This window comes from Mustela erminea, chromosome 7 (assembly GCF_009829155.1).
Source record: "Mustela erminea isolate mMusErm1 chromosome 7, mMusErm1.Pri, whole genome shotgun sequence".
In the NCBI taxonomy this organism is placed as follows: Eukaryota; Metazoa; Chordata; class Mammalia; order Carnivora; family Mustelidae; genus Mustela; species Mustela erminea.
Window position 1 is genome coordinate 28,443,394 of NC_045620.1, and position 27,351 is coordinate 28,470,744.

The 27,351-nt window shown below is 53.1% G+C and overlaps 1 protein-coding gene across 2 annotated transcripts in view; it reads left to right on the forward strand.

Moving 5' to 3' along the window:
* STK35 (serine/threonine kinase 35) overlaps positions 1–27,125 on the forward strand; it is a 42,494-nt gene extending 15,369 nt beyond the window's left edge. For both annotated transcript variants that reach the window (XM_032351218.1, XM_032351219.1), the window contains exon 4: positions 22,480–27,125. The gene's annotated coding sequence lies outside the window, so the exon portion shown is untranslated. The remainder of the gene's footprint in view (positions 1–22,479) is intronic.
* The last annotated feature ends 226 nt before the right edge of the window (positions 27,126–27,351 follow it).

The window sequence follows — 27,351 nt, forward strand, 5'->3', positions numbered from 1 at the left end:
AGTGTGTACCAGGAAGGGCCATGGTGGTTTAGTTGGACCAGAGGCTGAAGTGAGCAAGGGAAATAAGATAGAAATAAGGTGATACAGGGAATTTGACCTTGGTGGGCATTTGGGAGCCATGAGCGGACCAGGGCAGAAGGGTGCAGTGTTGAGGTTCTCAGGACAGGTGAGTTGGGTTGAACCAGAGCCTGGGAGACCAGTTGGACCCATGATTTTATTCCCACTGCTAGCACAAGGAGATGTTCTTGAACCTGAAATTGAGCAGCACTGAGGATGGAGGAGTGCCTGGATCATCATCAGGGCAGGCCGTTGGCAAGACAGCGGCTGGATGTGGAAGCAGAAGAAAGTAATACACTGGGGGAGATTGACAGCAGTAGACGCAATGGCTGGCCGGGGTATTGGTCAGATTTGACTTGTTTTCAAATAACGCAGTCTCGCTCTGTGGGGAGGGAGGAGAATGTTGACTGCGGTAGCAATCTGGTGGCCTTCGCCAGCCTGCAAGGGGTTAAGTCTTTTATCCTCCGTCCTTCTAAAGCAGGTGCAGGCATATCTTACTCATGACCCTCCTACCTTGTTTTCTTAATCTGGCGAGCTGGAAATAAGCGACTCTGAGATTTGCTGAAGCCCTGAGATGAGGGCTGGTGCTAATCCCAGGGGTCACCCTGCACACGAAGCCGTCTGTCACGTGGGTGGGTTCTTAGTCCCTTCCTTGCCCTCCACCACCCTCAGAGTGCCGTGGTGAGTGCGTGCTGAGGGGAGCCTGCTCAGAGCCTCAGTGTTCTCAGTCCCTAGGTTTACTTCTTCCTTCCCACAAACCTCGAGCTCTGCAGCGGGACAACAGGCCAGGTCATCCTGCTGCCCACTGGGTAAGCGCGTTCTCCAGAGCTCGGTTTGGGGCTGTGTTGCGTTAGAGCCCAGAGGGTTGGCTAGACCACATTTTAGTCGGATTTCATGCCACTGCTTCTCATTCCCAACTGATCCCTTCTGCTTTTAAAAAAACCTCTTACAGGGACACCTGGGTGGCACAATCGGTTAAGCGCCTAACTCTTGGTTTCAGGTCAGGTTGTGATCTCTGGGTCGTGAGGTTGGGGCCCTGCTCAGCGTGGAGTCTGCTTCAGATTCTCTCCCTCTGCACCTTCCTTCCCCCGACTCCCACCCCACAATGTGCACACACACGTTCTCTCTCTAAAATAAATCTTAAAAAAAAACCCAAACAAGCAAACACCTGTTGGAGTTCAAGTTTGTCCTGGGATAGGATCGAACTTGTCATTGGAAGAGAGATTTGAATTTGGGTAAGGATTGTGGGGCTGTCACAGCTTCTGGAGATCATGCCACTGCTGGGATTTGTGCGGCTTTGCAGGGCAAAGTTCTAGCTCCAAGAAGGGTGATTCCTTCACTTAGGAGAAATAGGTGACCTTGACATAAGAGAAGATGAGGCACATAATTCTACGGAGTGTCCCAGGCTCTGACCACTAGTGATGACAACAGTTCTTGGTCAGCTGGTGCCTATATGATCGTTGCCTAGCCTCGCCTGTCCCAGTGGGGCACTTAGACTTTGTGGGCCTGGGCCCAGGTCCCTATATCCAGGAGTTGCCCCTTTTTTGTGCCAAAAGCTTCAAATCGTTTGCAGTGTCAACGAGTTGTGTCTGGCTGTTCACAGAATCAGAGGCTTGAGTTGGAAAGAGCTCTTGTCCAGACTATCCCTGCTCCCCACTTCAGTTTTATAGATAGAGAAGTGAATTTCATGTGTGTTCGTTGTTCATTGACGAACTATTTGCCAGGGATAATTTTAGTCACAGAAGATATTTTAGTGGATAAAATAGACAGAAATTCTTGCAGGTGTGGCTCTTGCATTATGCTGGGGAGATAGACAATAAACATAAGTAATAAATGTTTGAAAATGCTGAGTGCTCTGGGCGGCCTTAGGGCAGAACAAGGGAGATCAGAATGCTGGGAGGTGGAGGGCCGAGGTGTACTTTTAAAGGGAAGAGATCAGGGTGGGTCTCTTGAGACCGTGACATTTGAGTAAAGGCTAGGAGTTGAGAGAGTGAGTCATGAGGATTTCTGGAAAAAGAGCATCCCAGACAGACAGGGATGACCAGTATAAAGGTTTGAAAGCTGCATAGAAAGTTGGGAGGGGAGTATATAGGAAAAGCAAGAAAGCTAACTAGGGTCAATTAGAGTGGGCCCGTAGGCCATTGTAAGTATCTGGGGTTTGGGCCTGAGTAAGATGGAAAGTCCTGAATGCATGTTCATTCAGCTGTGGGATAACTAAGCTTTTGAAAGGATTGTCGTGGCTACTGTGAGAAAAATAAACTTTGGGGGAACAAGCCAGGGGATATGATGGGAGGATTCTGTAGCAATCCAAGTGAGAGAATGGTGGCTTTGAGCAATGGAGCCCAGGAAGTGATACTAGATTGCGGGTGAACGTTGAAGTCAGCCAATCATTTCTTGCGGGATTGAATGTAAGGTATGACAGAAGGGAATCAAAGAATACTTGGAGGTTTTGGCCTTGGAAGCCTTTGGAAGGGTAGAGTTGCCACCAAGTGAGATGGAAAGGACATGGAGAGGAACAGGTTGGACCAGAGAACATCGGGCTTTGCTGCCATGTGTAAGTTTGCAGTGCCTGTTTAAAATCCAAGTACAGAGGTGGAGTGTTTAGTGGGATGAGTCTGGAGTTCAGGGGAGAGATGTGGTCTAGAGATAGAAATTTAGAAATGGCCAAGGTACCCAGAGTGGGTATAGAGATTTCAAAGAATGACTGGGCTCTGGGCCATCCCCCAGGGAGGTTGGGAAAAAGGAAAGGAGTCAGCAAGATAGGAGACCTGGGCTGTGGTTTCCTGGAAGCAGGTGAAGACAGTAGGAGGAGGAATTGGCGATGTGCTGGTGGATTGAGGGACATGGGGACTGAGGATTGACTTTTGGCTTAGCGATTGGGAAGTCATTGGCACTTACGAGCAATTTTGGTGTGGCAGGTAGTGAGGAGAGTCCCTCAAACCACAGCAGGTTTGAGAGGGAATGAAAGGAGGAGAATTGGAGGCAGAATCGACTGGAGACTCGCCACTTTTTTTGTTTAAAAGTCAGGTTGGTCCAGTTGTACTTGGAAAATTGAGGACTCTAAAAAAGCTTTTGTTTTGGGTTATATCTATGGATACTGGTAGTAGTAAAAATTAAAACTGAGAAATGTTTTAAGTGTTCTTTTCAAATGACTAAATAATCAGTTATATGTTAAGGTATAAGTATTATAATTTATGAAAAATATTTCAAACAAAAATTTAGCGAATAGAGAAGCATTGTTTTATATTAACAAATCTTTTCATTATCTGCCTTAATAACTGGGTTCTCACGTTTGCTTGTGATTTTAATCTGGTACCATGTCAGTCAGCATGTAACATCTAGAAAACAGAGGATGTGAAAAAGCCAAACCCAGCTTGGTGTTACTGTGAGCAGGGTTGGCTTCGTGGAGTTCCGCACTCTGGACCACCCTTTTGGGAACTGGTGGTATAAAGAAATCTTCTGGAGGAATTTTCTGTGAAGGGGAGCAGCTGAGAAGTAGGGGGCAGCTGGAGACCTAAAAGGAATTATTCGAAGTCCCAAATGAAGGGACAGAACGTGTGTGTCCTTATTCCTTGTAAGCTTTCCCATTAGGCCTCTTGTTGGGACTCAGGCTCCAGCTGCAAATCGGTGACACTCATCCCCAGCACGGTGTGGTGAAGAACAGCGTCACTAGTCTGGTCTTGTAGATTTCAGAGTAGTGTTCAAATCAGTGCTCATCACATGTTTTAGGTTTTTGCAACAGTGAATAGATGTGCTTTGGGCGGGAAACATGGGATTCCTTTGAAAGGAGTATTGCCTAGTGGACTGTTAAGGACTGAGAGGTTCCATTTTTTTGTGGCTTACTGGCCACGTGACCTCAGGCATGTTATATTAGCTCTTGATTTTATCATCCATTAAATGGGGGTAGATCATATTAATGAGGTTGTTGAAATCACAGGTTGGGCAAGTACCCCATATAACCTCCCTAATGAAATGCTAAATTTTAGATACACACTTTGGCTTGAGGTGAAAGTATTATCTTCATCTCTGAAGACAGTGGTCTTTAGTAGCCTTGCTTCAGAGGATTACCAAGTATCCCTTTAAAAAAAAAAAAAAAAAGCTTGACTCCAGGCAACTCGGGCCAATTGCTTGTTCTGGAAAACTTATCTATTTTTAAAGATTACTCAGTAGTGTATTCTATCTCTCCCTTATTTGTCATTTTTTAAAGATGTTTAATAATTCCTAATGTTTCCTTCCAGCGAGCCACAGACCTTACCCAAGTGGGTAAGCTAAACTGCTGTTCCTAGGTGCCACCACCCACCTCCGTTACCAGGGAGGGTGCTGTGAGATGAGTGAGGGAGGCTGCATTCATAGCCAAGTTTGTGGTCTCAGATGAGCCTCGGTTACTAGGGCCTTTGGTAGTCAGGGCCCTTGAATGACATTTATCTGGAGCTGGCAGCTTGGGCCTGCTGAAGGAAATCAGATGTTGGTGTGGCCTGAAGGATCATAGAAAATATTCTTTGTTCCATATGTGATCTTGGTAGCTACCTAACATCAGAGGGAAAAAAAAAATCCAGCCTAATTTATTGTTGAAGTAATAAAGGATGTATTTATTCTTGGTGTGCGGTCCAGAGATGTGGCTCTGGGCTCCATGTTGGCGGACCTGAGTTGACCCCTTGACCTGGGCTTCAGATTCTTCACTTTTTACAAGATTGGAGGTAGAGGTCCCCAGGCTGCTCGTTGGACCCCTGATGGTCTTCTGGGGGTTCACAGGCTTTGACTTACCTAACTGACAGCAGCATGTTGGCTCACAGTGAAGCTGTAGAAACCAATTCAGATGAATTCTTTACTTTTGGCAAAATTATACCCCAGTTGTGTCACATTATAGGTGTTGAGTTAAAAGTGATACTGGAAACCAAAAAATGGAAAAGAAATTCTCTAAAAAAAAATCTTATTTTTTTAAAAGATTTTTATTTAGCAAGAGAGGGAACACAAGCAGGAGGAGTGGGAGAGGGAGAAGCAGACTCCTCGCCAAGCAGGGAGCCCGATGCGGGGCTTGATTCCAAGACCCTGGGATCACGACTGAGCCGAAGGCAGATGCTTAACGACTGAGCTACCCAGGCCCCCCTGTGTGGTTCATTTTAATACCAAAGTTTCAGAATAGTTCTGGGAGGGTAAATTAGAACCGGCTTTTCGGTGAGTAGATGGGAACCTGGGATAAATAGGTAGGTATTCAGGACCCGTCTCAGTTGAGTGTGACTTCGTTGTCCAGCCGTGAGGACAGATGTGAGCAAATCCAGGAGCACCTAAGACATGCCCTTCACTCAGGACCCTGTGGGAGGTGGCAGCACGAAGCCGAGCTGCTAGGGCATGAGAGCCCCACATGGAGCCTCTCCTGGGGCGGTGTGCGGAGCCGAGGGGTTAGGTTTTCAAGGAGAGCAACAGTGCAGAAGATGTTGATAATCACTGGTCATCCCTGGGTCCAAGTACTTTTTGACCTTTATTTCAGCTTCCCGAAGGTCACAACTGATAAGGAGCCAAGTCTAGATTTAAACCCAGGTCTGAGTCCCTGGTGTGCCCTGACCTGGGGTAATGTCTCATTGAAACACCTGCAGAAATCACGCGTCTTTTTAACGGAATTCAACAAACAGTTGCACCGAGTGGAGTCTTGAGATGCATAACGTGGGCACGAGGTGCTTGGCCATTAGTAGCCTTCTGGTTGGGAGGGAGTCTCTCGTACTCCAATAAGGTGTGCTGTGCTGCTCAACAGGTAGGTAGCCGCTGGGAGGGATGAGCAAGGACATCTCCATGAAGCCATAGCCGCCAGAGGAACCGTTTGGTTCCTACACCCCAGAGTCTTATCCCACTTAGTCTCTGGTACAGCCTTGAACTTTCCAAAGAGGACAGAAGGCAGGAAATGCCATCCTCGCCCGGAAGTGGGCGATTAGATCCGTACAGAATAGGGCTTTCATTTAAAGTTGAGAGATCGTTGGGAGGGGGATGTATTTAGCCGGTAAGGGTAAGTCCTTGGATCCAAGCATATCTGCCGTCTCTGAGCCTGTTTGGAGCCCCCGTCTACACAGTGGACATCTCAGCCTGGGCTTCCTTGGCTCGAGCACTGCACAGGACTAAGAGCGGAGGATTGTGCTTGAGGATCTCTTCTCGCTGGGAAATTAAAGCTCTGCCTTCACTCTGAGGACCTGGTGGCCCGAGGTGCCAGCATCCAGGGAGACCGTGGGGACTGGTCTGTCTCCTTGTGTTTGCTCCGGGCTCCCCCAGGTCAAGAAGGCTGGTGTTTGTAAGGCCAGGCAGCTCCCTGGGGCCCGGCTTCTGCCCTTGCCCTTGCTGTCCCCTGACAGCTCCAACTGTACCCACGGGAGGAAGCGGAGCTGTCGATTATGTAATGGGGCTGGTGGCCCCCAGGGAGAGTCTGTCCCTTGAAGCTCTGCAGGACATCAGAGCATCTGCAAGGGGACAGGCCTGCCCCAGGGCTGTTGTTGCTCACATTCTCCTCCCTGGCATCCCTGGCTCCTCCTGGCCTAGACGGTGGCCCTTTGGGCAAAGCAAAATCCCTTTTGTAATTGTCCAGCTATAAGCAAGGCTGCCTGATGGTTGGGGTCCTTCCAAGTCCCATTTCCTCTTCCCCCAGGACACAGACACTCCTACCAACGATAACAACTCCTGGGTATCAAAACCTGCATGCAGATTCCCCTTGGGTCACCCTGATACAGCCTCACACGGGCAGGTGAGGCTAGGCTGGGATAGTGAGACACCCACATAACCAGGGGTCAGGCCCTGATAGGCAGAAGCCACAGGGCAGCAGAAGTCAAAATTATGCAAAGGTCGGAAGGTGGGAGGCCAGAAGCCCGCTGCACATGATGGCCGCTGAGAGAACACAGGCAGGAGGGAGTGCTGACAGCAGTCTGTGGCACCAGGCCAGGGAAAAGGCTCTGGTGTGACCCAAAGGCAGCCTACTGTCTCTGTTCCCCTTGCCAGGGATCCTGGCAGAAGCCCCTTCCCAGTGAACATAGCTGGGGCTTCTTGAGACTTGAGGACCCAAAGCAGAATAGCAGTCGCTGCCAGATTTCTCCCCAACAAGTCTCCCAGTTCATTTATGAAGTGTGGACTAAAGCAGGGGGTCTGTCCTTGGTGCTCCATCACTGATGTGGCTGCCCACAGCCCTGTGTTCAAAGATGCTGGGCCAAGTCGCATTTGTTTGGTGAGCAAGAGCCCTCCTGGTAAATGCAGGCACTGGCCCAGGGGTGGTATTGACAGTGGAGACCCCCAGTGCTGTCCTCTAGGAGTTCACTGTGTAGCAATGGGGAGATGACAGTAGCTGCGGCTCAGGAGAGATCCAGGAAGCCTGGAGGGAGTGGATGAAAAGCTTCCTGGAGGAGGTGGCACCTTGGGCTGGTTCTTGAAGGTCACTTTAGAGGCACCTTGTAAACCAGGTCATAAACAAACAGGTCACAGCTTAGGGCTCTCCAGAAACTGACCTTTCGCGACCTGAGGCTTTTTTGGGTACAAGACCCAGCTGGCCAGGGGAGAGGGTACTGTTCTAGTTATGAAATCCCAACCAGAGATGCCTCCTAGACCCCAGGCGTGGGGAGAAAGCCCACAGTTCCGTCTTGATAAACCAGGGCAGCGGCATACAAGCTCCTAGCCCCTCCTTGCCACTAGTGAGTCCTCTTTGGTATTACAGAACCCGAGGAAAGGGAGACCTCCTCCAGCATCTCTCGGATTCAGAAGCTTGGCAGGCCTTAAAACTGCCAGCCAAGTTTAAAATAAATCAATACCATAAAATACTGCAATGAATTTCCCAACTTTAAAGGAATTTCACTTTCAGTTAGAGGTGCCAAGGGAAAGCTGTAACTCAGTCTGCATCATACGCAGGTCAGATTTCTGTGTTTTGTTTCTTTGTAAAAGAAAATGCTATTTAGGGCCTCGGGGGGCAGGATTAGAGCCACCCAGACACACCACAGGGCATGGGGAGGAAGGTGAAAATGCTTCTGTTTTTCCAGGATGCAAAAAGGAGCTGGATATGGGGCCCCGGGCAATAGTCTCATGAAGGGGAACCTTGGCTCTTCATCATTCTGAGGCCTGGCTCCACGGCTGTGATGGAAGGCCGGTCAGCTTCCGTGTATGGTGGTGGATTTTAGTATTAGCCCGTTCCAATGGGAAAGTCACAGATATGGTGTGAGCCAGGTGACTCGCTCTTCGTTTACTTCCGTCCATTTGGAAAAAGGAAATCTTTCCATGTCATGGACAGCACCCTTTTGTTTTTTGCCTTTCTGCTCTTTTCAGACATGCCTAAGACATGTCCTTCCTTCCAGAAGGCTCTGGTCTGGGGCATGTCTGAGGCATGGGCTGTGAAAGTACAGTGCAGTCAGATCTTGGCAGAGGGCATGGGCCTTACTGGCCCAGCCCAGCCTTGTCCAGACATAAGGAGAACTGGAAGTCACAAGTAAAGACTCATTTGTTGTTAGTAACCAGATTGCATACTTGGATTTGATGAATGTTTGGAAGGAACCCTTGGTTTGCATGGGGCAGCAGAAATGAGTGTGAGTATACCACACCCCAGACAAACAACACAGTGACTCTTACCTTCTAGAAAAAACTATTTGGGAGTTTAAGTCCGTTGCCTAAACTGAAATCCAGATGTCACCGCCGATGTGATCCAGAGCTTCTCCCTCCCCTGCCCTGAGCGCACCAAGCAGGTGTAGCCCCAAGAGCCCTTGGAGAGCCTGTCCCTCCAGCCTGGTGTCTGGGAGCCCTCTTGCTGTGGGACAGCTGTTCTGGAACTCTGGTTTCCCACCTGCTCATAGAGTGTCACTGAGTTGGGCATGAGCTCACGGTTAGGCAGACTTAGATGTGAGCATTCGGGATCGACAGCCTGATGATGTGGCCTGGGCCAAGTTTAACCAGAATTCAAAAGATGGCTTCCTCTCTGTCAGTGGGAGGGACGGAGGATATCACGAGTAAGATGTTTCCTACTTGGCAGATCACGATTCTACCCTGCAACCTTGAAGATGTTGACAAGCTACCGCCACGCTCCTCCCTGCCCCTCACTAGCTCACCAGCACACACCGTGTCCATGACCAACCTTCTTCGAGTGTAGTCCCCAGACAGGCAGCGTCACTGGGGAACTTGTCAGAACGCATATTTCTGGTCCACTTTATGTAAGAGCTAGGAAAAGGAGGGGTCGCCTGGGTGGCTCAGTGGGTTAAGCCTCTGCCTTCGGCTCAGGTCATGATCCTAGGGTCCTGGGATCGAGCCCTGCATCGGGCTCTCTGCTTGGCAGGGAGCCTGCCTCCCTCTCTCTCTGCCTGCCTCTCTGCCTATTTGTGATCTCTGTCTAATCAAATAAATACAATTTAAAAAAAAAAAAAAAAAAAAGCTAGGAAGAAGGGCCTCAAGTCCTGATCCTATCACTGCCTTCCAAATTACCTAGCACTGAGCAAGTCACTTCTCTGTGGGCTGTGGTTTCCTTGTCTAGAAAGCCAGGGCACCTAAAGGACCACTCTCAGCCCTTCTCTGCCTGCTCCCCCATCCCAGTTGTGTTCGTAGGTTGCACCATGGATGAGTTTCTAGGAGTTGGGACTCCTGATTCTTGCTTGATTTCTCCCTCAGTGCCTGTGTCCTTAGCGTGAGGTGAGTCCTGCAGCAGCCCCCTGCTCCTGGGAAGAGAAAGAAAATAAATTTCTCCATGAGCTTCCCTGGCCCTGAGAGACTAGACTTCTGAGCCATAATAACAATGAGCATCTTGGGATGATCTCCAGCAGAGGACCCTCAGGGGAATACAGGCCCTGTGGGGTCTGTGTGGTAGGACGTGAGATCACCCTTCAAGAAAGGGGAACTTGAGAGGCAGCTGGGCATAGGGGATGGGGAAGCAACAAGATGCACAGGTCTGGCTTAGGTCTCTAAGTGGAGTCTCAGACATGGCTTTGAATCCTGTCTAGAAATCTTCACTTGTTCATTTTCCCGACATGCGGTAAGCACATGTTCTGTGCCCAGCTTGGGCCATGGAGACGGAGGTAATCCCTGACCTCGATACAGTTAAACCAGGCATCTTCTCTGAGCCTTCGAGTCCTCATTTATAAAGCAGGTTACTAATGACATTTACACCATAGGATTTTCCTGTGGATTCAGTGGAAAATGGATGTAAAGCCAGCATGGGGATGCTAGATGTGCATCCTAGGGTTCTACCGTCTTTTCATACTTTTCATACTAGTTCTTGGCCACCTGGTGACAGAGCTCGAAGTAGTCTCCGAATGCTTCCCACCCACCCCATCAAGATAGAAAACACACACCCCAGAGGGACCCATTCATGTTTTTGGTAGCTTATGTACGGTGCAGGCACTGGTACGTGCTTATAGTACGTCGGGGACAGCTCAGACCTTGTCCCCACCCTCTGGGCCCTTAAACCTCAGTTGGAGAGAGCGGTCCGAAGGGAAAAACTATAGGTAAATTTCATGCCTGTATGGGTAAAGGAAATAGCAGACCCTCCCCATGGCCGGAGGAGAAGTGCTTTTGAACCTGAGACCTGAAAAATGAGATGTCTACCAGGCAGTGGAACAGTGAACAGGTAGGGGCAAGGTGGGAGAGCCTGGGAGGAGACAAGCCTGATGTGCCCAGTGTTGGGGGTGGTGGTGAGTCAGGGATCCGCTGCCCCCATTGTTTTTTTGTTTTGTGTTTATGCGAGCACTCTGGCTCTGCTGCTGGAATTGGAGAGGGCAAGCATGGACCCCGGGGGCCCAGCTAGGAAGTCGAATTCCCTGGGTTAGAGCGAGGGGTGCACAGGGAGGGGCAGAGTGAATTTAAGGTGCCTTTGGAGATTGCTGGAGGACTGCAGGTGGCTGGAGTGAGGGGGATGAAGGCAGGGTGGCTCCACGAATCACTGCCCTGGGAGGCAGAGCTATTTACAAGACTGTGAACACTGCAGAAGAGGGGCTTTGGCAGGAGTGGAAAGTACACAGATGAATCCTGGATGTTTGGCCATCATCCTATCCTCTCTCTAGATGGGCACTTGGTAAGTAATTATCTGGGTCTTTTTGGGGTGCCGCTGGATCCCAAATTTGGAACTCAGTCTAGGATACCTTCATGAGCCCCAAGTACTCTCCTTAGACCCAGGGCTGCCTTCACAGCTTTCATCTGACGGCTGTGCCTTGCTGGGTTTTGTTCTTTCCTTCGTAATCAGCTTCTCATTAGGTGACTGATGTGTCTGGCTCTTCTCTGTGTTTGCATATGCACCCTGCTATAATTATGTCCCCAAAACATAACGTTTCATTGTTTTTTTGTTTGTTTTTTTTGTATTTACTTTTGCTTTTCTGAGCTGAAAACCTGTGCAGTGTCCCGTCACATGGGCAGGCTGGTGGCTCTGCCAGACAGCAGCTTTCTAGCGCCCGCATCGCTCTCCTGTCCCCCCCACCATGGTTATATAATAGCGGGACCATGATTGCTGGCTATAAAATTGACTTTGAGAGCCGCTTTAATTTGTGAATTGGCAGATAGTTTCTATTTTGGGGTAAGGAAAGGAGAAGAGGGAGAGGTGCGGGTAGCTCTGTGGTCATTTGCCTTTGGGCACTTAAAGTGCAAGAGCTAAGGGGCGACCCCACAGCCTGAACTTGACATGAGGCTAGGGGAAGGGGGCTTTAGGGTCAGTCCTGCAGCCATCCTTGGACACCTTGGTTTGAACTACATGTAGGGCGTGGGGTAGAAGTTGGCCCTACCTGTTTGCCACATCTCGTTCCCTGGAGAGGAGATGTGTGTTTTATACTCATTTACGAGTGCTCGCTTCGGCAGCACATATACTAAAATATACTCATTTACGAGTGCTTACTGGGAGCTTGTGCAGTTTGCTGGTGGGCTTACAGTTGCTGTATTTGTTTCAGTGTGGAACAGGCCTGGGGCAGCCTGAGTCTTTAGCATCCTAAGGCATGAGGGTCGGGGTCAGGGGACTTCTCTCAGTTTCTGACTTACTGAGCGCATACCCCGTGCCAGATTTCATAATCTCCTGTTCTGTTTCTTATCTCATCCCATCCTCACGTGGGTCCTGGGTAGGATGTCCTTCCCACTCTGAAGACAGTAAGTGATGTGCCCCCCTGGCCACATGGCCAACAAGGGCCAGCTCTACTGCTCTGCCATCACCTTCTGAGGACAGGTCCCACGCACACACGTGTAGTGAGCGGCACCATGCGCGGTGCTCCCAGGAGATTTGTGGAGGGAACGCTGGCTTTTGGTTGAAGAAATCGGTAATGGCAACAAGTAGGACCTGTGGCTTAAGATAGCCCTGGAAGAAAGGAGGGCAGGCCAGGGTGCTGTAAGCAAGGGACACCGTGAGAACATTGAGAATTTGTGTCAAGAGCAGATCTTCGGGTTGGCTGACACAGAGGTAAAGGGGGAGAGTGAAAGAGTGCTAAGTTGCCCAGAGCCTTGAATGTCAGCCTAAGGAGGGTGACCTTCACCCTGGGGGGGGGAAAGTGGATGCGGGTGATAGTGGTGCACAAGGCTGTTCTTTCTGGCAGATGAGTAGGTCATGGTGAGGCGAGAACCGTCAGCTCCCCGAGGGAGGGCGGAGAAGCGACACCTGACAGGGCTGGCCTTCAGAAGATGCAAGGCAGCACGGGCACCCTCCTGAGTGAGGAGAGACCGGGCAGAGGCTGATACGGCCATTGGGAGCCCTGTGCTTCCACGTTGGTGTCAGTAAGGGACTGGCATCGAAACCCGGGATGTTGGTAAATCTAGGTTTACATTGTAGCTCTCCCACTGCCCAGCTGGATGACTTTGAGCAAGTCTCCTCTAACTTCTCTGGGTCCCCATTTCCTGTCCTCCAAATGATGCTGTTTAACACTGGTGTTTGCTGTCCACAGCTGCAAAGACCAAAGGCACACGAAGTAGGAAGTACCCACTGCCACTCCACGCACACAGCAAGACCTCGGGGCAGCTCCATGCGTTGTCTCTGTGCGGCCTGTTTGTTTTTTCCGAATCCCTACAGGCTCATTCATTTTCACTAGCAATCTGCAGTGCTCTTCTTTTCCCTAAGAGAGCTCCAGGCCCCTTCGCCATGCGCCCCCTCCCATCCCTACGAGTTCCCCTGGCACATTGAGCTTCGGTCTGGTTGCTGTAACCAGAAATCCATATGGTCCCCTCTTGCTCAGACCACTCTGGGCATGACCTTGTTTGAGTCTTGCCTTTTCTAACCACAGACCGTCCTGTCACCATATTGAAGAGCGACCTCTCCCCTTCAGCTGTGACAACACCTTAGGCATGCTCCTGGCAAAGGGCGGGGGAGGAGGGTTCTCCCAGGAGCCCAGCCGCTCCCCAGAGCCCTTTGCTAATCACAGCAGCCGCAGCTGAACCTCAGTCTCTTTGGGGACCAGTCGAGGCAGTTGGCAGCTCTCGTTTCGTCCCCACACTTAATAAGTTGAGGAAGGGAATTAGTTAGGGTGTCTCTGTAGCCAACTGCCAATTACCAGGGCTCTTTCTACAGATAGAAAGTTCCCCCTTCGTTTGTCTGGAGTGCCAGCCAGTGCCTGTTTACCCGCTCAGGTGCGTCCCAGCTCCCTGGGGGCCCCCAGACATGACTTCCCAAGGCCTGAGACACCGGCTTTTAAATGGGTCTCCATCCTCCAACCCCGGTGGGATGACTTGGGGTGTAGCCCTGTGGCTTGCTGGTCACCAGAGAGCACTCCCGATCTCAGACTCTTAGGTCTTGCCAGCAGCTCTTCCTTTGTTTTGGCGTTTGTTTTTTAAAGATTTTAGTTTTAAGTAATCCCTCCACCCACCATGAGGCTCGCGTTCACAACCCACAGAACAGGAGTCACACGCTCCACTGACCAAGCCAGCCAGGCGCCCCAGCCATTCTCCTTTTGTGCATTTGGCCAGCTTTTGAATAGCAGCATTTGGGGCAGCTCGCTTTGAGAAATCAGGAGGTTTAAAACAGTATTGGGCCAGCCCACCACGGTGACAACATGAGCACCGCTATAATGTGACCAAGTCTCAGAGTCTGCAAGCTTCCATGGTAACGGGCTGCCACGTCTCCTGTGGGGGCGCTCCCTGCCCTGGCCCCGCTCCCTGATGAGCCGGAGAGGAGGCTGGCATCTGTTGGCAGCAGCACACGCCATCTTGCCTTTAAGCTCGGTGCGCTCCCCTTGTTCACAGGAGCCCAGGGCCCGCTGTCCAGCCGGCCTGCCAGCTGTGGCAGCAAGAGAGCGTGTGGCCGCATGGTGCTGAGTGGGCCACCGATCTAGCTCTGCTGACTCGGCGGGAGCCTGTAACCTCTCCAGGGCCTCTGTCTGCTTGCAGAGTCTCAGGTTTGCCTTGAAAATCTGTAAGGAGAGGGGACCCCCCCCCCCCAGCCCATTGCACTGGTAGGCAGGGCTCTGGTGCCATCAGCTGCCTCCTGCTTCCCCCCACCCAGCTTGTCCTGCTCCACTGTGCCAGGGAGAACCCCCCTCGTAGCCCTCCCGTGTTGCTTTCTGGTTAGTCTTTGCTTTGATAGGTAGGAACCTGCCGAGGTGCTCGTGATTCTTACTTAGGTTCCTCATGCCAGGGGTCAGGGCTGTCCCTCCAGAGAAAGGCATACAACTGACACGCCCCGTGATACTTCATCTATGCCTTCCGGGCGTTTGGAGACCCTGTGTCTCCTTGGGAGTTTGAAGGACCCCAGATGGAGAACCCCTGCCCTGGTCCCAAGCCCCCATCAGTGGCACAGGAAGAGATGGGGTCCCCAGCAGAGAGCAGGGAGAGCCCTAGGTGGGACTGGTAACTGGGGTCCCCAGCACTAGGCTGGGTCCTTCATTTTTCTGCACTTTTACTTCAGAGTCTCTTTAGTAGGTCGCTGCACAGGGGTGAATTCTTCTGGTGGCATCTGTACTCTTCCAGCCTGGGCGACAGTCTGCCTTTCAGAGTTCACGGGGCTGCCCCTTCTGGACATGCAGAAGTGGGCGAAGAGGATGTGGAGGATGGGAGGGGTGGCCTCTGAGACGAGGGTGGGCCCCCAGCTTTTCCACAGCTGTTGTTCAGTTTCTCTGCAGGGGGATTGCCCTGCCCCTTTCCCCCACCCCCACCACTGGTTTCCGTGACCCGTGGGCTTCAGGCATGGGGTGCAGAGCCCATCCCACCTGCTGTGTCACCGGTCGGCTACGGAGTGGTGGTGGGCATCATTGCGTTTTGCAGGGGGTGGGTCCTGGAAGGAGGCCATATGGGTCTTGACAATCTGGAGAAGACCACAGAGTTGAGGCCAGAGCCAAGGCTTCTGGTCTCGAGGGCACCGTTCTCATCTACCTCCTCCTGTGGCTGGCCTGCCCGGGGGGACACACTGAACCCAGGCTGGCTCCTGCTGGCCACTACCCCTGGATTTCAGGCTTCCGTCTCCAGATTGAACAGAAGGCCTTATTTTTGTCCCCTTTGAAAGGCAGTGAGAAGAGTGGCAGACAGAGCCCGCATTGGCCCTAGAGCCTCCTGCTCCTGTAGCAGGTTAGGGAAACCCTTCGTCCTGTGCCTCATTGGGAGGTGGGGGGTAGCCTGCAGGGTGTGGCCAGGTACGAAATGAGTACCAGCCGCCTCCTAGCCCTTCCCTACTCCTCCCTGCCACCTGCTGGAGCCTGGACGAGTGGCCCAGTTTTCTGAGGGGAGGGTGAGCATCTCTCTCTCCACCTGGCCTTGGTGGTGTTCAGTGGGAACTCGACTCTAGGCAGGGATTTTATAACCAGACTTTTGAGTTAAGATCCTGTCATGCTGAATGATTCCGTGAAGTTCGTAAATTAATTCTTCTATTGCCACCTGCTAGCTCCCGGTTCCTGTCAGTCCGCCAGCGTTTGACTCGTGCGCTTGGCAACCTGAGAGGCTCGAGAGAAGCACAGGCTGTCCAGTCCTTTTGGGGTTAGGGGTGGGGCGAGGGCATGGCTCATGGGGGTCTGCGGTCATTCTCTTCGCTGGGGTGCAGGGACTGGGGCCCTGGGGAGAAGGCACATGGAGGGCGCCGGGGAGGTTACAGCTGGACCAGCACTTGCTGAGGCCCAAAGCAGAAAGGAGGCTGGCCTGACGCCAAGTCGTCTCATCTGGAATTTTTGTGTGGGCCGGCCAGTGAGGTGGTGAGGTTTAGGGTTGGGGTATGATCGAAAGCTGCCATCACCACGTGTTAACTGCTTCCTGTATACCTCAATGTGCCCAGGACAGAAAATGTCACTGGACGTCACACCCTGCATGGCGGACCTGGCCACCTTGTCAGCTGAGAAAGCTGAGGATCGGGGACCTCGATTAGTAACGGGGAGAGCTGGGATATCTCTGTAACCCGACGCTCTGTGGGTGACATTCTCCCCACGTTCAGGACCTGCTCCCCAAATTTCTGCCTGCCTTTGGCCTCCTCAAGGCTCAGAGCCAGTCGCAAAGGATGTCCCTGGCCTTCCAGAGCATCGTGGCGGCTGTAGAACCCCTGTTGGGGGTGCTTTGCCCAGACTCCTATTCCCTTTTACCGTCTGTAGACCCAAGGACGGACAGCATGGCCACCCCATCCAGCACGTCCACCCCCAGGTCTTTTAACCCTGACCCCCATGAGCCATGCTGTGGGCCGCTTGTGGCACGGTGGTCCCTAGCTTTGGCTCACTGGCCTCTGTCCCTCTGACAGATGGGAATGAACAGTACTGCCGGGGCCGCTGAACCCCCAGGCCTGGCAGGTCATTGTTTCAGTGTGAAAAGCTGTTTTGGTGTATTAAGCGAGCGAGGAATGACTCTTTTTGAAGCAAACCCTACTTACGAGGGGCCTGCCCTCTTTGACCCTGACATTGCCTTGCCTCTCTGTGCCTGCATATCACAGTGTGATATGCAGACGATGTATACTTGAGCCTGGGTTTGCCCATCTGTGAAATGGAGATCATTCCTCCATGCTCCTTTGTTTGGGCCAAGTAAGCATTGCTCGTGAAGCCTCACATGGTGTCTGACATGTCAAGTAGCCTTAACTGCAGGAATAATACCTCCACCGGGGGTGCACAGACGACTTACTTTAAGAGTGAGTTCTTGGCTCCCCCACCCAGGAATACCACAGTTTGAGTTTATACTGTAATCTGTGAGCATGCCAGCCGGATGCCTTCCTTTTCTGTTGATGAGATGAGAGCGAAAGAGAAGACAGGACTTGAGGTTTGAATCCCAGTTAAGCATTGACGAGTCATTGAACCTTTTTGCACTTTGCCGCGTGTTGAGAGTGTATGCGTCACATGTGCTTACGGTTGCTGCCTGCCTCCCCAGCAGGTGGCATGAGCTCAGGTGCTCTTTGCCACCCTGGACCCTGGTGGGACCCTGGACCCTGGGAGCCCTCCTGATATGTGCCAGTGGCCACCTGCTGGTCTGGCACAGCCTTTCAGTGGGTAGCTGTGACGTTTTTGTACACTATCACGGAAAATAGATCCTCGCAGACATCTAGGTCATATTGTAGATCTCGAGGCTCATGGGCTTTAAAAATCCATCCTTAGGTCTGAGCAGGTTGAAAGGTGCTGAGGATACCTGTGCCACCAGCTGGCTGTCCTTGAGGCATGACAGCAATGGTGTGAGGAAGGCTCCCTTTCAGAGGGCATATTGGGAGAGCTCCCCTCCCCTCCACTACCACCTCCACTGCCTTCCTCCTGCATGTCCATACTGCAGATAAAGGACAGAAAGTTCCTGAATTAAGCCTCATCTCCAGATAAGTTGTACAGATCAGTCTGAGAACCGAAGTGACTATTAACACAGTGAACAACATGGTAGACTGTACGGATCGTAGTGCTGTGTACCAGGTGCTGGGGTAGGCAGCTTACTTAAATCCTCATAGCAGCCCCTAAAAGGGTAGGGCAGCATCCCCACTTTGCTAGCAAGGAAAGGGAGGTTCAGGTATAAGCGGCCAGTAAGTGGCAGAGGCAGGATTTGAACCCAGAACCGTCTATCACAGCATGTGCTGTTGCCCCGCTAGAGCACATGGATGAAGACGCTCAGTGGAAATGCAGTCGTGGCTCCCAGAGATTATCACGTCCTGCGGCTGCCGGCCCTACACAGTTGGAAGGATGGTACCATTTGACAGTAGGAGGCGGAGTAGGAGACGGGGGGCGCCAAACCATTCCCATTTAGTTTCATCTAAAAACGACATTTTAACAACAGTGAAGTAGGAGGGCCGCACTTCTAGAGAAGGATAGCCTTCTCTCCCCTGCAGATTTCCGTCTCTGTGGGCTGGGGGTTCAGGGAGGAGGTGGGGGGGGCATCCATCCCCCCACTTCGTCCTCACTCCCCACCCCCTCCCCCACTTCCCTTTTGCAAACTGCTGGTGGCATTCATGGGAGCACTTTGGTTCCCCCGTCTCCTCGATAGGACCAGACAACTGCTTAGTTGGCAGAAGAACTTGCTAGAAGGCTGCTCACTGCCTGGGGGCTCCACCAGCCTTGTGCGGGGAGGTACCTAAGCCAAGCCCTCCATGAACCCTTTTCTGTGTTTATAAATGAAGGGATTAAATGGGTTTTAAACTCCACTTAAGCTCTTGTCTCTCCAGGAAGGGATTTCCCAGGACAGTTAGATGCTAAAAGCAGGAGGTGTGAGGTGAGACTAACCCAGGCCCAGACCCTTTTCTGTCCCACCTATTAGCCGTGCAGCCCTTCTCTCCGAGCTGCTCTGGAACTGGGTGATGGCAGCGCCTACCTCATCGGGTTGTGGGGTGAGACAAGGCCGTAGCTGGAAAACGCGGGCTCTGTGCAGGGACATAGTGAGTGGGAAGCAGCTTGGAAGAGCTGAAGTTTGCCTTAATGGATTGTTCCCTACAAAGCCCTTGGAACGTTCGATGCTGGGTGAGCGATCGCTGGGACAGTAATTACAGAGAAATAAGGTCGGGCGTGCTGAGGGAGCTTTGTCTGGGAGTTGAAAGAAGGGGAAGGATTTGCCAACACTTCGGGATCCCTGGCCCCTCTCCGCTCAGGACCGTGGCAAATGCCTGCGGTGGGGGAACCCCTGGCCAGTGGCTTAGTGGCGTTGTGGTGTGGGCTGAGCCGCTCCGTCTCTCTGGGCCTGTCCCCTTGTTAAAATGGGGCAGTCAGCCTCACAAAATGAGATGATCAGGAAGGCGAAAGATGGGGCGTGCTGAGGACATCGCGTGGAGGTGAATCACACACCACTTTTCATTCTGCCCAGCAGCATGGCTCGGCCTCTGCACCGGGTTCTGCAGTCAGAGGTACAGGTCCCACTGGAAGGGACAAGTCAGGCCCTGGTCCATGCTGGTCACTGGGCAGGCGGGGAGTCGGGGTGTGACATCTCCTAGAATGAAGTCGGAGGGGTCCCCTCCCCCCACCCCAACCCTGGGCTGAGCCCTTACTCCATTTACTGCCCCAGCACGTGCCTGGGATGGTCTGCTGCTGCTCTAACCCTGAAGCAGGTGCTCTGAGCCCTTCCTGCTCATAACTGCGAAGCTTGTCTTCCCGTACACCTGCCGCCATTGGCTCCCTGGGCCGGGTGGACCTTCTGTAATGGGAGACAGGAGAGGAACCCGAAGCCAGGGTCCGCTCCCTGAAAGAGAGCACTCTTAACGTTCCTTGTCCCTGCCCCCAAGAAGGAAGCAGACCCAGACCTGTAGGCCATCCTGAGGCATCCTCCCAGGAGGGCAGGACCCGGTGCCCAAACAAGGGGAGGGTGGAGGAGCCTGTGGGAAATGTCAGCCTGGCTTCCTGGCAAGGGACCCAGTGAGTACAGCGGTCATTATACGCTGGTGTCGCGGGAGCTCTCATGGGGAGCTGTGCCGTTGCTTTGACCTTCTGCGGGCACACTCTGTTCTCCTAGTTAATTATGTGAAGAGGGACGTCCAGCTTCTGCATCTCTCGGCCGCCTTCGCTGCTGCTTTTCTGCACGGGCCACCTTCCTGCTGACGGGCGTCCCCTTGAACGGGGTGTCCTCAGCTTGGGTCCTGCCAAGGGAGGGAGGAAAGCAGTGTTGGAAAGGTCATAACTCGTCCCAGAGATAATCTTAGCAGATCACACATTAGCCTCCAGTTTCCTGGGCTTTTCTTGTCCTGTTTCACAAGGACGTGGAGTATCTTGGATGGTGAAGTTCCCCGCAAGCCCTCCCTCCCCCTGGCTGCTGGGTGTTCTGCTTTGTCTTGACAGCACGGGGAGAAGGTCATGGGCGTGCGGAGCAAAGCCAGTTGGCTTCTAGGTCATCCCAGGATGTGCTTCTGGTGACTTCATTTTACCAAATCAGAAACCAGGATACAAGAACCACCAATGACTTTTTTGTTGTTGAAGGAGGGGACTTCACAGGCAGGGAAACAGAAGCAACAGAGGGAAAGACTGAGGCTGAGAAAGCCAGTATTTTCTTGCAGATCAGGTACTTTTCCAGCACCTTTATGATTCACCCCCACTCCACTCCCGCTACGCAGACTGGGTGCCCCCTCCCTCACCTTGCGCTGGAGGAGGGAACTGCACAGTCTGATGTCACCTGACAGCTGTGGAAAATTCTCTGCTATCTATCCAGTGTGTGTGGAGGAGCCCAGAAAAGAGCCTGAGTCTGGTCTCTTGGACTGCTTCTCCAGGGACCTTTCTTTGGGGCTACGAGCTTTTCTTGTCCCTTCAAGTACGCCCATTTTCCCGCTCTAAAGCATGAAAACGTGATGTGTTCTCAGTATTAAGCAGGCGAAGGAGAAAATACACCCACAACAAGTACAACGTTTTGATGTATTTCTTGACAGATTTTCCTGAATGTGGAGGTTTTTGTTCACTAAGGGTTCTGCTTCTACTGTATGCTGCAGGACATTGTAGCCTGCTTATTTCTCTTTGATCCCACGAAGCGCTTCTGCTGTAACCTGCCGTCTCATTGCCTCTCTAATACTCCACAGAGTAGATGGATCATCTGCTTAAATCTTTTCTTTTTGGGTTTGTGGGTTGTTGCCTCATAATGTAGATCATAGCTTCAGCGAGCATCTTTCTTTGTAAAGTCCTCTCCATTTGTCAGTCTAGGTTTCTGGAAGAAGTTTAGGGTGTAGAGGTCTGCACACACCTGAGACTCTGATTGCTCTCTGGAAGGCACTGGTCCACATCCCTGGCAGGGTGTGCATCCCTTCCATGCCCCTCCCCCAGCTAGCAGCAATTAGGGTGGTCCCGTGGGTGGGGACAAGGACAGGGTGGGTTCATGGAGTCAGTCAGTTCCTGCTGGGGGCCAGGTACTTCACAGTCTTTACTCCAGTCAGACCTCGTAGGAGAGCCGACCATTTCCCACAGAAGGAGACAGGCTATCTCCAGTTGCTAGACCGCACTGCCTTCCGTGAGGACCAGACGGGCATCTCCTGGGGACCTGAGCGCGGTGGGTCCAGGTGATCACACTGCACAGGGGACAAGTGACAGTGGGGTGGGGAGGGCCCGGCTCCTCAGGCTGCACGGAGCTTATACAGGAATGAAGCCAGTGTGGGAGGCGAGGGCCAATATGGAGGGATTTCAAGCGCGCTATGAAAGACTCAAGTGATGCTTGATGTCTCACCCTGATGTCAGGGTGAGAGCAGGCACACTGGAACCCCAGGGTGAGTCCCTGTGCCGTGCAGAGGGAGCCCTGCTGCCTGGGCTGGGGCCCTGCTCAGCCCTGATCAGGCGACTCTGACTGGGACAGCGGGCTGGCAACAGGTGCCGGCCCAAGGCTGTTCGCTGTAGGCTCTTGTGTTCTAGGCGTCCACTAAAAAGGGTCCCTGAAAGGCTGGTGGCAGGGCCTATTCCTGAAGCCTGGTTCCATGGCAGTTCTAAACAGTAGCTAATCATGATAGGGGCAGGCGCTGTCTCAGGCTACATGTCTTAGTTCATATGGTCCTCATAATAACGTGATTTGGTGCAGGTGACAAGACTAAAGAGGGCTTAAATTTGCCTGTGGTCAAGTTAAGAACCTCATTCTTAACCCTAGCTCTGAGTCACCCCAGTTCAGCTATGGGATTCTGGTCCCTCCTAAGACCTGAGAGCTTTGGCTAGCTGGGACAGGTTCTTGGGGGGCTGAGCCTTAGTTCTCTGTGAAATAGGATAAACCCGAGAGCATGCGCATGAAGCTTCGGTACAGCACAGTTAGTCCGAGAGGACAAGGAGGGACTTGGGCCAGGGTCTGGAGGGACCCGATGGCTAGGGTCCTTGGGCATCTTGTCCTGATAGCACAGGGATGGAGGTCACGGTGGGATTGGCAACTGTAGCCGGCAAGCCTGGGTTCCCAGCCAGGGTCTTCTGCTTCGTCAGTGCAATATTAGTCATGTGCCTTATTAACCCATGCCTCAGTTTCCCTTTGTGACAAAGGAGGATAATGTGTATCGACGACAGGGTTCTTGTAGCAAAGCTAGATCCAGTCCCTGTAATATTTAGAAACCTCTTGGGGTTGGGTGCTGGCACCAAAGTCAGATGTCCGGAGGCGGAAGGTGCCCCGAGCCCGCCGGCCCAGTGTCCGCTCATCCCCGGCCTTCTGTCTTCTGTCTTCCAGGTTGATCCTCGGGACAGTGTCATCGTGTCTCCCACAGAGGACGGCCGAGGGTGCAGGTGGTGGCTTGGTCAGTTGGTGATCTCCCGACAGCTGGATCTCCGGCAATGTGAAGCTTTTATTTGGGTTTTCCCTTCTCCTTTTAGTTCTGCTTAATTTTTAAAAATCTTATTTTTGTCTTTTTTTCCCCCCTTTTTTAATTTAAACGATTAAGACTTCAGAAGAGCAGGAAACTATGCTGTGGAGAAACAACATGGACAAAAGCATATGTATAAATGTCATTTTTAATTTTTGTAAGGGGTTAGGGAGCTATTCTGTTCTGTTCCTTTATTTTCCCCCTGTCGTCATTGTTTTTACCCATCCTTTCGTTCTGCTTAGAACACCTCACTTCCCCAGAGAAGGCCTGCCTCTCCGTGGAGAGCCGGGGTGGGTCCCGGCCCCGGGGGGTAGGGACACAAAGACAGAAGGCAGCCTGTGGGCCACCTCCCCCCACCACAGACATGGGCACTGCCGGACTCTGGTGGGCTGCTCCTGGCCCACCCTCGGGCCTTAGAAATGGTCAAAGGCGAAGAACCACCTGGAAGAGGAAGACAGGGTTTGGCCAGGAGGACTCAAGAAAGTCTAAACTGCGGGTTTGTTCTCTTTCAGCTGCTGGAAGCCCTGGGCCACTCCAGGACTCCAGTGGTGGGAGTCCATTCCCTCTTCTGCCCTTTATAACTGGGAGTGCTGGGGGGGACAAAGGTGACTATCCCCCCACTTCCCAGCAGCCGAGCGCCAGCCCAGCCCAGCTCTACAAGTCTACCTTTCTGTTAGTGGTTCCCCTCCCAAAGGAAGACCCCCAGGAAAAAAAAAAAAAAAAACTGTTGTGCCAAACCTCTGCCTGGGACACGGCTGGGTCTTCGGAGAGCATATGTCACTCCTGTGAGGTCAGTTTCCATCACCTCCTGCCTCCTGGATCGTCTCCTTCCCGCGTGTGCCTGCCACACATCCCGGTTGTCACAGAGACTGCCCAAGTTTCTGAGAGCCGATTGTGACCTGGCCATAAGAACAGGGTGTGCTGAACTGGCTGCCACTGTCCTCTCCCTGCAGTGAAGCGTGTGCCCTGTATGTGGGCCCATAGTGTCCCAGCCGGCAACAACATCAAGCGCCACCTCCGTCACCCCCAGGGACTCGCTGTGAGGTGCCCTCCCTCAGTGCACACGTCTGGTGGGACAAGATTGGACCCACCAAGAGCAGGGAGGGGAGGACGGGGTGGACACCACCACCACTGCTGCCATCGCCACTCCCCCCACCCCCGCAGCTGTCAGGTGCCCATGCGTGGCCTGCCACCCTCAAGCTTCCCCAGTATGACCCTGTTGACTTCAGCACCGATGTCTGTGCAGTCATCCCACGCTCTCCAGCAGGCACATGCCGCTCCCTCGTCTCGGGCTTCTGAACCTGAGGGTTTGCCCCACTCCACCCCACCCCCAACATCGCAGAGGCAGGTGGCTGGCCCCGTGTTGTCCCTCTCACCCGCAAGCTCCTGGGGCTCCTCCAGAGGCTTTATTACCCCCATGATGACCAACCAGAACAGGGTCTTGGGGAAGGGGAAAGGAAATTCTTTTAGGTTTGTTTTTCATTTTCTCTAAACCAGCATAGGATCGATAGGGGAATTGGTCAGAGGGCATTCAGGTTAGTGTGTGATCAAGGGGAGGGCTCCCCCGCCCCCGCCCCGCCCCGAGCAGCAGTCCTTTGGCCCTGGGCATTTGGGAGAGACCAGTGCGACACCGGCCTAACCTTGCGAACTCACCACATGTTTGCTCGCATTCTCTCGCCTCTTCATAGACCCCTCACATCCCGAGGCTGCTGCTTCCTCCTGGGCAGACCGTTGGCTGCGGTGAGCAGGGGTGCAGGTGGGAGGCGTGCCCTTCCTTGTGGAATCCTTCTCGCCTCTCCATCCCTGTCTCTACAGCTTCTCAGGCCACTAGAGTGCGCCCTGAGCCGCCCCCCTCCCCTTGGGGGCAGCACATGGGAAAAACAGTCCCCCAGTCCCCTCACCCCCCCCCCCCACCATGTTCCTAGCTGCAGCCCCTGTCCTCAAGTTACTTGTGAAGGCTCCGGCCTCGCAAGGTCTTCCCTTGGCTTTAACTTTGCCTCTGCCCTCCCTGGGTCTCTAACCTCCATCTGATCAGGTTTTGGAGCTTTGGAGCTGCAACCATCCCCCTTCATTTTTCTCTTGGCATCAGTGTAGCCCCCAAGGGTCACAGGATGTCTCTGCCTTTTGGACAAGGCAGGCAGCCTGGGAAGGCTAGCCCATATCGTGCAGGATCCGGCCGACCCTTGCTTGGTGGCAGGGCCTCCTTCCCTGGCTCACGATGGCCAGCTCATTAGCCCCAAGTGCCTGTCTCTCCCTCTGGCCCCCTCCACCCCCCACTTTGTCAACCTCGGGTGCCCAACCAGCCAGGAGGACGTCAGCCCAAGGTGAACGCCTGCTCGGCCCCCAGCCAGTGGACTAGTCTTGGTTGGACCTGGGTAGCTCCCATGTGCTTCTCAGCCACCTTCCCCCTATTCCTGCTGTGGGTCAGCCTCCTGCCTCTTCATCCTCTGCACCCAGGGCCCAGCGGCAGCTCCATACTGCCTCATCTTGGTGCCACCACGTTCGTAAGGCCTGTGCAAGTTCTAGGAGTCTCCAAACCTTGAAATAGCAGTCATTCTCTTGTCCTTGGATCTGTGAAACGGTTAGCCCATAGCGGGGAGGTTCTGGGCCTGAGACTGGTGGGTCTGGAGCTCAGCCTCCCTGCAAGAGGACTCAGCAAGACAGATCCTAGTGCCTTATTCCACTGCCCTCCTTTGAGCAGACCTGCTAGCTCAGCTAGAAGTCCATGGCATCCTCCTCCCCGTCTATGTCCGTCTGTCGCCTAACCTCTCACTCCCCCCCACAGAGAGCCTCGAGGGAAGTGTCCCCCCTGCCCCATCCTTCCCCGAGGGCTGCAGCCAGGCCCAGGGCTCCTGCCACCACCGAGACACTAAGCGCAGCTTTCAGCGGAGGACAGAACAACCACTTTCCACCAGCTTGCCGCTCTCTGCCTCTCACTACCCAGCAGGCCCCCTGCCTCTTACCTCTATAGCCAGGAGGATGCCGCCGTCTTTCCATTCAAGGCTGGCTCCATCTGACTCCTTTCTGGGCACCAGGGATGAAGGGCGCAGGCCTTTGCCCCCGATGGCTGCCTTTCTGAGGGCGTGTATTTAATGTTTACTTGAGAAATACCCTGTTTACAGCTGGAGGAGAAACGTGCCCAACACTGGTGGAGGTCAGGCTCCTGGTGGGGCCTGGCCTCCTCTCTGGCACTGCCAGTGGAGGTCCCAGAGCGAATGAAGGTAGAGCCTGCAGGGGCACTTGCCCCGCACCCCCTCTGCCCCCTGACCCTGCGGTGCTAAGACCACTCCCCACCACCATCCTCGCAGCCTTCCGGCCCCTGGACATTCCCCGCCTCTACCATTCCCTCCCTCCAAGGTTCTCTGCTCCTTGACATATCAGCTGTCTCCTAGAAAACCAGTGTTTGGAGCAATAAGATAATTTTTGCTTGAGTCTTTTTTTCTGAGCAAAGGTAAAGAGCTGGCATTGTAGGAATGTTCTTTCTTTGCCTTTGCAGTTTACCTTTTAGAAGACAGATCTTAGCAGGATGGATGTCTGGGTTTCAGCCTCAGAGTATCTTGGAAACTTGGAACAGAGGAGTTGGGCCTCCATCCCCTAAGAAGGGCCCCCCCCAACTCTCTGCCCTCCCCTTGCTCCATGCTGCCTGGGCTCTTGGCCCTGCCCACCATGGGCACCTGCCACCTCCGATCCTCCTTGTGCCCCCCCACCCCATACTCACCCATTTGGGAGCACCGGTGGCTCGGGGTATTGCTTCCCCCGACTCCCTTCCTCTCCCTCAGCCCGCATGGTGGCCCCCAGATCACAGTGCTCCTGGAGTCACCTGGGAACTGTCAGCCTGATCTCCTGAGGCTGAGGCCTGGAGAAGGCACCTTGGCTGTCCTCCCACACTGGGCGGATGTACAGCCTCCTGGACACCAGATCCGTCTCCGATCCTGCCTGCCGGGCTTGGAGCACAGGGACTCCCGTCTGGAGAGATGCCCTCAGAGGGGAAGCGAGGAGGTGGGACAGGACCGTTGGCAAATAATGTAAGCTCCCCCAGCCACCATGGAGAGGAGAATCCACTCCCGTTGGTTGCCTGGAGGCCCCACATCTCCCAGGAGGGAGTTTGTCCAGGAACATTTTGAAGAACTCTTTGCCCCTGAGCGCGTCTTTCATTAGAGCAGGGGAGTTCGGGGCCCCAACTGAACAGGCATGGGGGGCCAACTTGGGTTTGAGGGAGGCACAGGGTAACCCAGGCACAAAGTTAGCTTCAAATACTAGTTAATAAGTCTATTTTTCTTTATTTTCTTTTTTTGCACAGAAGCTGGTAATCTAGGACCTACGTGTGAACAACTTTATATGAATATTTTTTGTACTTGGTTTACTTGGGTTGGTATGATACATTATATTTAAGTTCCTTGAACACTGTGGATCCCCCTAATGTGTATGAATGACTGAGGCTTTGTAAATTATGGGACGTTTGTGTGAATAAAGTTATTTGATGGGGTCAGAGAAGCCATACGTGATTTGAAAACGAGTGCTTCGTGGTTTTGTTGGCCCCTGTTTGGGGCAGGGTGAAGCCGCAGCTCCCAGGGCCTGGGGGGTGAGCAGCCCGGAAAGAAGGACCTTCCCGCCCCACCCCGGGGGCAGGCCCTCTGGAGGAACTTGCCCATGGGGCGCGGGAGTCAACACCGAGCCTGGGTGGCCTGTAACGGGTTCCAGGACTGCAGGAGACCACTCAGAGGTGCTTCCTTTCTGCA